This window comes from Tenrec ecaudatus, chromosome 1 (genome assembly GCF_050624435.1).
Source record: "Tenrec ecaudatus isolate mTenEca1 chromosome 1, mTenEca1.hap1, whole genome shotgun sequence".
NCBI classification, from domain to species: Eukaryota; Metazoa; Chordata; class Mammalia; order Afrosoricida; family Tenrecidae; genus Tenrec; species Tenrec ecaudatus.
In genome coordinates this window covers 84425947-84436846 of record NC_134530.1, presented here as the reverse complement: position 1 = coordinate 84436846, position 10900 = coordinate 84425947, and the positions used below count along the sequence as shown (strand labels likewise).

General features: G+C 45.9%; 2 pseudogenes; one reads left to right on the top strand and one right to left on the bottom strand.

Moving 5' to 3' along the window:
• Window positions 1-311: 311 nt before the first annotated feature.
• LOC142435810 (esterase OVCA2 pseudogene) lies at window positions 312-963 on the bottom strand (annotated as a pseudogene).
• Window positions 964-10128: 9165 nt separating this feature from the next.
• LOC142435799 (galectin-1 pseudogene) lies at window positions 10129-10612 on the top strand (annotated as a pseudogene).
• The last annotated feature ends 288 nt before the right edge of the window (window positions 10613-10900 follow it).

Below are 10900 nucleotides of genomic sequence, written 5' to 3'. Positions count from 1 at the left end.
TATTATGTGACAGCCAGCGGTGCCAGACCCTGCTTTTCCCATGTCACCCTCCTCCTCCAAGGCTTCACTGGCCTGGATTTGTCTGACCTTATGCCTTGGTGTCTGTCCATCAAGGCCTTTTGCTGTTTCCTGATGCCGAGCACAGCTCTGTAAAACAGTATTTGTCTCCTCACCGGTCACAGTGGGGGTGGGAGGAGTTCCAGGGTATGGGGAGAAAGGGGAGGCAGGGACTACAGCGGATGGGGAGGCTGTCCCACTGCCAGGTGCCCCAGAGGCTGGGGGTGGCAGAAGACACAAAGGCATTGTTACTTTCACTCTGCAAACTGGTGCAGGAACTTGAGGTAAGCCTGGCGCTGGAAGGCGGTGGCCGGAATGAAGTGGCCTCCCGAGTGGTTGAGGGTGATGGCTCCAGGGAACCGGCTAGCCAGCTGCACACTCTCATGGGAAGGGATGACACGGTCAGTGTCCCCAAACACATGGAGGGAGGGGACTGACAAGGGGGCCCTCAGGCTGTGTTCCTTGAGTCCACGGCCCCTCGGGCAGAAACCTGAGATCAGAATGATGAAGCATGGCAAGGGGAAGCGGGCATCACCAGCCTGGCCCAGGGCGCACACAAGGGCCACTAATGCTGCCCCCGGGCTGAAACCCAGGAGCCCTTCAAAAGGCCCCTGCTGGGCCAAGGCTTGTGCCACCGTTTCCAGGGCTTCCTCCAGTCCCCTGCACACGGTGGGCTCTTCCAGCGCAGAGAAAACGGAGAAGCACCAGCCCCGCGGCTGCTCCTCTGGAGCGCGCAGGGCCCAGAGTCTGGCCAGGCACCCTGGGGGCCACCGCCTCCGGGACCGGGTGCGGCCCGCTGAGACCCCGCAGCGCTTTCCTGGGCGCGCCCGTCATCTCGCAGAAGCCGAGTTCGCTCTGCCGGAAACCCCCCAGGCACAACACGCGCAAGGGCGGCTGCGGCGCCATACCGCTGGGCAGCGCGCCCCAGAAGCACCGCGCCATCATCATTTTCAAAGCATTTTCTTTCTACTTGAGCCCTTGATATCAGCTCCTCATTTTCTCCTCCTCCCTCCCCTACCTACCGTCCCTCATGAACCCTTGATAAGTTATAGATTATAATTTTCATACATTACATTGTCCTCTGTCGCCCTTCACCCACTTTCCTGTTGTTCAACCTCCTGGGAGGGGGTTATATGTCGATCCTTGTGATGGATTCCCCTTCTCGCCACCCACCTTCCCCTTATCCTCCTGGTATCTGTATTCTCATTGTTGGCTCTGAGGGGGTTATCTATCCTGAATTCCCCGTGTTGTGTTCTCTTATCTGTAGCAGTGTGCATGTTCTGGTCTAATCTGATTTGTAAAGTAGAATTGAGGTCATGATAGTGTGGGGGGAAGGAAGCATTAAAGAACTAGAGGAAAGTTGTGTTTCATTGATGCTATGCTGCACCCTGACTGGCTCATTTCTTTCTTGTGACCCTTCTGTGAGGGGATTTCCAATTGTCTACAGATGGACTTTGGGTCTTCACCCCATATGCCTCCCCAACCCCCCAGTTCACATTGGATATGATTTTGTTCTGGGTCATTGATACCTGATACCTGGTCCCATCGGCACCTCATTATAACACAGGCTTTTGTGGCTATATTTTTTATATTTTATATTTCTTCACCACATTTGCTTATGCATCCATTTTGTCTTCAGCGATATTGTCAGGAAGGTGAGCATCACAGAATGCCAGGTATTAGAACACATTGTTCTTGTATTGAGGGAGTACTTGAGTAGAGGCCCAATGTCCATCTGCTACTTTAATTCTTAACATATAAATGTATGTACATAGATCTATCTCCCCATCATTATATATAAATATATTTACATATTTATGTGCCTGTATTTATACCTCTATAAATTTCCTTTGCCTCCTAGTTCTTTCCTCTATTTCCTTTTACTTTCTGCTTGTCCCACTATCATGTTCAACCTTCATCCAGCTTTCAGTAATTCCTCTTGGCTGCATTGCACTTGCTGAAACCCTACCAGGCATTCTGTGCCCTCCTTGCCATCGATTTTAGATCACTGTTGTTTCCTCATCCCTGGGTTTGTTGGCTCTTTGTTCCTTCCTTTCCCCAACCTCCCCTTCTCCCATGTCCTCCTGGAACTGTAAGTCCCATTGTTTCCTTCTCAGGATTGTGTAGCCTGCCTATCTTATCTAAATAGACATGGGCAGGGGGAGGGGGGAGCCTAAACATAGTTCCAGGATCTCTGCTGACGTGCATGAATGTTTTCCGATCCAGTCTGATGAGGTGCTAAGCCCTGCCCTTGAAGTCTATTTTTGGGATTCCTCAGGGACTACATTGCTTTGCTCCCCTTGCTGATCTGTTGCACTCCCTTCATGTTTCACCCTGGTGTGGGGGTCAGGGAAGACCCTGTTTTCAAATAAGGTCACACAGGTGTCATGGATTAAGATTTCAACATGTTTTCTTGGGGGATACCATTCAAACCAGAACAACTCTGAAGGGACCATTTGTAGTAAGAAGCCTGAGAATGAATTACTCTTGTTTCTATGGTAACACTTAAAAATCATTTTATTGGGGGCTGGTACAGCTCTTATCACAATCCATACATCCATCCATTGTGTCAAGCACATCTGTACATATGTTGTCATCATCCTTTTCAAAACATTTCCTTTCTACTTGAGCCCTTGGCATCAGCTCCTCGTTTTCCTCCTCCCTCCACCCTCCCTCATGAACCTTTGATAATTTATAAATTATTATTATTTTTTCATGTCTTACACTGACCAAAGTCTCCCTTTACCCACTTTTCTGTTGTCCATCCCCCTGGGATGGGGTTATCTGTAGATCCTTGTGATTAAGTCCCTCTTTCTCTCCCCACCCTCCCCTTACACTCCAGGTATGGTCACTCTCAGGGATTTATCTGTACTGGATTCCCTGTTTCCAGTCCTGTTCTGTACCCATGTACATGCTCTGATCTAGCTGGATTTGTAAGGTAGAGTCGGGGTCATGATAGTGGGATGGACGAAGCATTCAAGAACTAGAAGAGAGTTGTATGTTTCATTGGTGCTACACTGCATGTGGTAACACTTTTTGTCAACTAGGATTGCATTTGGCTACACATGAGAGAAACCTAACCACCATGGTTTAATGAAATCCAAAGTTTAGTTTTCTTAGTGAACCAATAAGTTAGGTAGACGATCGAGAGCTAGCGCAGCAACTTGAGCAAGGACACAAGGACTCAACTCCTTCTAGCTTATGGCTTTGACTTTCTAGGCATGTGGTTTCTGTCTTCAAAATAGCAAGATGGCCGTCCTATCTCAAAGCGTACCCCTTTTGCTCAAAGACACAATAGTTTTCTGGAAACATTCTCCCCCAACAGACTTTTGCTTACATTCTATTGGCTGAAAATAGCCCCATGATAATCTTTGGGGATAAAGGAAATTGGGATATATTTTTAAGATGCACAGTGCCTTCTCAAATAAAATGAGAGTTCTGTTAACATGATAAATAAAGAAGGAAATGGATATTGAACAGGAGCTAGCAGTGTCTGCCACCAATTTGCACTGAACTGTGCAGTAATGACCATAATAATCCCTCATATTGATCCAGGCTTTTAATTTTTCCCAAACACTTTCATGTGCATTATCCTTTTAAATCCCCATGGCAACCTTTTGAAGTGGGTAGCGGATGGATTACTCAGGGGTCATGCAGGCCTGTCATTATAGTCCCCATTTTACAAAAGAGGAAACTGAGGCTCAAAGGCATTCAATGGATTTCTCAAAGTCACAGAACCAGAAAGTGTTAAAATCTGTAATGGAATGTGCAGTATCCTAAGGACCCCAGGTGATATAGTGGTCATGTGTTGGCTTCATAACCACAAGGCCAGCAGTTCAAACCCATCAGGGACTCTGTGGAATAAAGATGAGGCTTTCTATTCCCATAAAGAGTTACTGTCTCAGAAACTCACAGGGGCAGTTCTGCCCTGTTCGATAGGGTTGCTATGGATCAGCACTGCAATGAGGAGAGAAGGTATCGTATGACTTTGGATAAGGCACAGAACCTCTGCTTATTATACTAGCTGTCAAATTGGAAGTGCCGGAGTGATCTTAAGTGATTAGTCAAAATGTCAGTTAGCATTTTGTGGACTCAGATTCATCTTCCCTTATCATCTCCAAAGCAAGGTAGCATCTTTAGTCAAATGTTTCATTTCTCATTAATGTCGAGTAGTGAACCTGTCAACATGTTTGTACATTTCCCCCATCAAGGTGGGCATTTTCTGAGGACACAGGGAACAGATGGCAAATCCACATACGGTAAATCAAAAAGTATTGCTGGTAGGGGTCTTGTTCATACATGCATAGGCTTATCCCAAGCATAGTGTGTTTAAGCATATCTCTGTGACCAGTGGATAGCTCTAAACAAGTTCTCGCAGACTTAGTCTCACTAAGGGTAACCTTTGACAAAAAGTTCAAACCAAACAGGAGCTTACAAGGGCGTCTGCTGGGCCAGTTGAACACAAGCTGGAGTGTCAGCTCAGAGGGCTCTGGTGACTTGCTTGTGATTCCAGAGAGGCAACTTGATAGATTTTCTTGAAGGACACCCATTGATCCCTGGTGCTTATTATGAAGAAGTCTAAATAAAAAAGTCAAGAAACTGAATTAGTGGGGAAGAAAACCAGGAAAATGTAGCCAAGGATTCCACCCCAGACCCCCATCATGACAGTTCAGTTGCTCATTCGCTAAAGGTAGCAAGGTCTGCCTATGAGAATTAGGTTGGGAAACCTGACCTCACCCACCCTACGCGCTTGATCTTGCCCCTTCAAACGCATTTCTTATTTGGAGCCCACAGAACTTTTAAATGGAACATGATTGAAGTCCCCTGAAGATGCCCAAACTGAAGTTTTGACATTGTGTAAACACAAGTAGAAGAGCACAGAATTCTTTGGCCAAGGTTTGAAAACCAAATCCAAACTTACTGCCGCCGGGGCAATGCCAACTCACCTCGACCCTGTAGGACAGAGTCGAACTGCTCCTGTGAGTTTCTGAGATGGTAACTCTTTTAAAAATCATTTTATTAGGGCTCATACAACTCTTATCACAATCCATATATACTTCAATAGTGTAAAGCACATCTGTACATTCATTGCCCTCATCATTCTTAAAACATTTGCTCTCCACCTAACCCCCTGGTATCAGGTCCTCATTTTTCCCCTCCCTCTCCACTCTCCCTCCCTCCCCACTCCCCCCTCCCTCTCCACTCCCCCCTACCTCAGAGACTGTAACTCTTTACAGGAGCAGAAAACCGCCTCTTTCTCCTCAGAGGGGGAGGTCATTTCGAGCTGTTGACCTTGCAGTCAGTAGCTGCCCCATCAGGGTTCTGGGAAGGGTAGAGAGATGGAGACATCATATGACAAACAGAGAACCTAGATGGGGGGGTAACTGAGAAACAGTAGTTTTTCCGCATTTTAAAATTTCTGTTTAATAAAGGCTTCCATGAATTTGTAGACACACTCTTTGATTATCTTCTTTAAAAAAATTAATCATTTTATTGGAGCTCTTACAGATATAACATTCCATAGTCAATCATATCAAGAGGTATTGTACAATTGCTAATGCAATCAATTTGAAAACATTTTCTTTCTTCTTGAACTCCTGGATATCAGTTCTCTTTTATCTCCCTCCCTCTTACACCCTTATTAAAAAACCCCAAGAGCCCTTATTAAAAAAAAAAACCAAACATTTTCCCCAATAATAGATTTCCCCCATATCTTGGTTATCTTCTTATTTACTGAATAGACTGTAAGTGCCAGCAGACACACATGATCAGTGTTAGTTTTGGTGAGGTACTTTCACTGCATTTCTTAGGAGGAAAGATGATTTAATTCTGTTTTTTAACCTAACTCTTTACCTTTGACTCTTTGCACCCTCTGGAAGAATTTCACCCTCCATTGCTCCCTCCTTCCTGCCCTTCCCTCTTTTTTTCCCCTAGCAGTTTGCTTAATGATATGGAAAAATATTAATTTGATAGAGTTACTATGTTCAATGAGTCCATGGGTGGCTCAAAGGATTAATTGCTGGGCTACTAACTGAGAGACTGAGGGGTCAATACACCCCCCCCCCCAAGGGGCTTCAGTAGAAGGTCTTTCAGACAGCTTCTGAAAGATGGCAGCCAGGAAAACCTAGAGAGTGCAGTTCTACTCTGACACACCCGAGCTTACTGTGAGTCAGCATCACCTCAAAGGCAACTCATTCCATTTGTTTCTCAAGATGGTGTAGAACATGCTTTTTCATATGCATGTGAACGTTGGACATTGAAGAAGGAGGGCAGAAGGAAAATGGATGCATTTGAACTATGGTGCTGGAGAACATTGAAAGCACCCTGGACTGCTAAAAGGACAAACCGATCTGTATTGGAAGAAGGAAGGTCAGAGTGCTCCTCAGAGGCAAGGATGGCAAGACTTGGTCTTACATACTTTGCACATATTTCCAGCAGACAGCAGTCCCTGGAGAAGGACATCATGTTTGGTAAAGTAGGGGGTCAGCGAAAAATAGGAAGACCCTCAACAGGATGGATGGACACATCAATGGGCTCACGCACAGGAACGCTGGCAAGGATGGCATAGGACAGTGCAGTGTTTCATTCTGTTGTGCACAGGGCTGCTATGGATTGGTATGGACTTGACAACATGCTTTTCTATGTAAGGCTGGTATTGTTTTCCAAATAGCTGGATAAGTAAGTACCTATTTCAAAGATTCTCCTTGGCCATATCTCAAGGGCTATACTTGGTAGAGGTGACAAAGACAGAAGTGACAAAGACGGAAGCGCTGTTCTGACATTTGCGTCACCAGTCTGTGCTAAACTAATGTAGTTGCTCCCTTGTTTTCCCTTTGGATCCCCAATCTTTTCCTCAATGAGTGGATGCCTGAGCCACAGAGGATGTGATTATCGTCTCAGAGAACGCTCCACAGTGGGGATGGTGCTCATACTCCTTTGCTCCTGAGCAATGGGGACAAACCCTGGGAAAATAGGGGGCTATTTTGTAAAAGAGTAACTGAAGGGGTGATGCAAGTAGAGGTAACCAGTAGACTGGAGTCCTCTCAGATCTATGTTATCCAATATCCACACCTTTCACTGCACTCTCCTGTTACTGAGAGGAGTAGTCTTAGCTAAGATTTCTTCTAGCGAGGAACCCTGGTGGCATAGTTGACTCACTAACTGCAAGGTCAACAGCTTGAAACCATCAACTACTCCAAGGGAGACAGATGAGGCTTTCTACTCCTCTAAACAGTTCCAGAAACTCGAAAGGGCAGTTCTACTTTGTCTTGTAGGATGTCCTATGAGTCAGAATTGACTCTATGGCAGTAACATTGGTTGGGGGTTGGCATCTCTTCCAGTGGTCCTGGCAATATGATGAGGGTGGGAAAATGGGGGAGGAAGAGTAAGAACATGTGATGGTATCATGTTTAACCAATGCCTAATCAATGCTTGGGGAAGGGGCTAGCAGAAGTCTAGTGGGGAATCATGCATATGTAAGAGTAATTCTACGACAGAACATTAAGCATGTGCCATAAACCAATTGCTATGAGAATACAGAAAAGGTGAAGATTATGTGGATGTGAATATGAGGAGGATATAAACAGGGCATTGGGGAAAGCTTAGAGAAGTCAGATATTCAAGATGAAATTAAAAGATGAATCAGTATTTTAGCAGTTGTAGTTTTGAAAATAATACAACTATTATTGAATATATATATCACATGCACAATGTTAAATGATTGGATGCTAATCAAAAGTTTGGCAGTTGAATCCCATCCGTTACTCTGCAGGAGAAAAGATCTGGTTATCTACTCCTATGAAAAATCACAGCTTTGGAAACCCTTTGTGGGAAGTGGTTCTCTGCCCTACAGGTTTGCTATGAGTTGGAATTGACTCAATGGTGCCCAACAAAAATGATCGTCCCTATGTTTTCAGATGAAGACCATGGTCTTGGTAGAGAGCGTTCAAAGAAGAAAGACAACTTTCTCAAAGGCAGACAAGTCAGAAATGAAATAATCCTTCTACTATGATTTACTGTGAGAGTTTAAAGGAGCCCCATTAACATACTGGTTACTGAGAGGTTAACTGAGGCACAGGACGAGAAGAGAGAGAGAGAGAGAGAGAGAGAGAGAGAGAGAGAGAGAGAGAGAGAGAGAGAGAGAGAGAGAGAGAGATCTCCCGGGCAAAATCCCGTGGCCTAGCAAGTGGCCCAGGGAAACTGTGGGCTTTGTCTGGAGCCCAGGTTTTAAAGAAAAGTAGCGGGGGAGGGGGGGTAGAGGGTCCATGGTGCAGCAGCAAGGTTTATGTCCCAGGATGTAGTTTATCAGCTCCTGCAGGCAGTTCGACCAGATGTCATGGAGTCAGGCATTGTTCTTCGGACTTCTCATTCCAGGGGGCAGCTGCTGACCTCCAGGGATGTGCAGGGAAGCAGGGCCCTGCCCTGCTTCAGCTCAGTCCAAACATCCAGTCTTTTAGTGATAAAGGGGGATCAAGGTTTGATCTGACTACTTCCTGCTGGTACTGGGTGATGGAACAGGGGCAGGGGCTATGGACCAGAATGCTTTGGACCAGCATCAGTAGGCAGGGGGCTGTAAGGATGTAACAGGTATTGATTAATAGTTAGATTGGATATGTCTCTTATTTGTTCTTGAAGGAATTAAAAGGACAAGGGGTTAAAAGTAACAGCAAGCAAATTATTACCAGGGGTCCTAGCAGGGGCATGCCCCAGGACATAACGGGGTTTGGGAACCAGGAGGTGGTTGCCACGTTGCCCCAGTGGTGACTTCTGATCTCTTAGGCCATGGTTTTAAACACTTGTACATTTTGCTTAACTATTCCTGATTTATTAATATAGTAACAGTTATACATTGGGCTGCTCACCGCAAGGTCAGCAGTTTGAAACCACCAGGCACTCCTTAGGAGAAAGACAGGGCTATCCACTCTCCTTAAGAGTGATAGCTTTAGAAACTCACAGGGTTGTTATGAGTCAGTATCGGCTCTATAGCTGTGAGACTTTGTGTGTGACAGATAAACACCCACTTCAGGTTCACTAGGAATCCTGGTTGTACAGTGTGATACACACCAGGCTTCTATCCACAATGTCAGTAGTGGGAGGAAGATAGGGCTATCTGACCCGGCAAAGATGGACAGCCTCAGGAACTCTGGGAAGCATTTCCATTCTGTTCTTTAGGGTTGATATAAGTCAGAATTGACTGGTGGCGGGTTTTTGTCCTTCCTTTTTTCTAATGTTCACCATTTTGGGGTAGTAGGAGTCCATGCTTTCTACTCCTGTAAAGATTCACAGTTTCAGAACTCACAGGGGCAGTTCCACTCTGTCCTGCTGTTGTTAGGTGACACTGAGTGGGTTCCAACCCATAGTGACCCGATGCACAACAGAATGAAACCCTGCCTGGTTCTGGGCCATCCTCCCAGTGGTTCTGATGTTTGAGCCCATTGTTGCAGACACTGTATCAATCCATCTTGTCCAGGACCTTCCGCTTTTTCACTGGCCCTCCGTTTTACCAAGCATGATATCCTTCTTCAGGGACTGGCCTCTCTTGAAAACATGTCCACAATACATGAGATGAAGTCTCCCCATTCTTGCTTCTAAGGAATATTCTAGCTGTATGTCTTCCAAGACAGATTTGTTTTTGTTCTTCGGCAGTCCCCAGTATTGCCAATATTTTCACCAACACCATAATTCAAATGCATCAATTCTTCTTCTGTTTTTCTTATCCCAACTTTCACATGCATATGAGGCTATTGAAAATATACTAAAGCTCCATTTTCGGGTACTGGAAATGTCATGAATAGAAGCAGAGCACTGTCAGAGAGAGTGCCAGAAGATGAGCCCCTGAGGCAGGAGGGCCGTAGAATTTTGCCCTTTCTGCATCACTAGCTTTAGGGGTTGATACATACATGTGAATCATAGTTGTATTGACTGGATTTCCTTGACTGCAGATAGATATTATCATATCACAGACAGCATTGTATTTCAAGATAGATCTTGAAATGTCCCTTTTGACTATGAATTCAACACCATGCCTCTTGAATCTGTCCTTCCTGGCAAAGTACACCATATTGATCTCTCCTCTCGGTGGAGTCTTGGGACAGCTGGTAGATCGCCTGCCCAGATCACCTTGCACATAGCCATGGCCTGCGGTCTGGTGGCCAGCAACCTGAACCTCAAGCCCGGGACCTGCCTCTGGGTGCGGGGCCAGGTGGCCCCCGACGCCAAATGCTTCGTGCTGAACTTGGGCAAAGACAACAACAACCTGTGTCTGCACTTCAACCCTCGCTTCGACGCCCATGGTGACACCAACACCATCGTGTGTAACAGCAAGGACGCCGGGGCCTGGGGCGCCGAGCACCGGGAGACCAACTTCCCCTTCCAGGCGGGCAGTGTCGCTGAGGTGTGCTTCTCCTTCGACCAAGCCGACCTGAGCATCAAGCTGCCAGACGGACACACATTCAAGTTCCCCAACCGCCGCAACCTGGAGACGATCAACTTCCTGGAGGCCGATGGCAACTTCCAGATCAAATGTGTAGCCCTTGAGTGAAGCAGCTGTGTCCCTGGACCATAGTCCCCAATAAAGGCAGCTGCCTCGCATCGCCCTGAAAAAAAAAAAAAGTATACCATATGATTTTCTGATTCAAAATGGCCCAATACCAGTCCATGTCAGCTCACCAACACCTAGAAATTTGATCTTTATGCCTTCCATTTCATTTTTGACAACTTTCAATTTTTCTAGATACCTATTTCATACATTCCAAGTTCTGATTAATAATTGATGTTTGCAGTAGTTCCCTCTCATTTTGAATTGTGCGTGCCCCATAAGCAAATGAGGGGCCCAAAGGCTTTC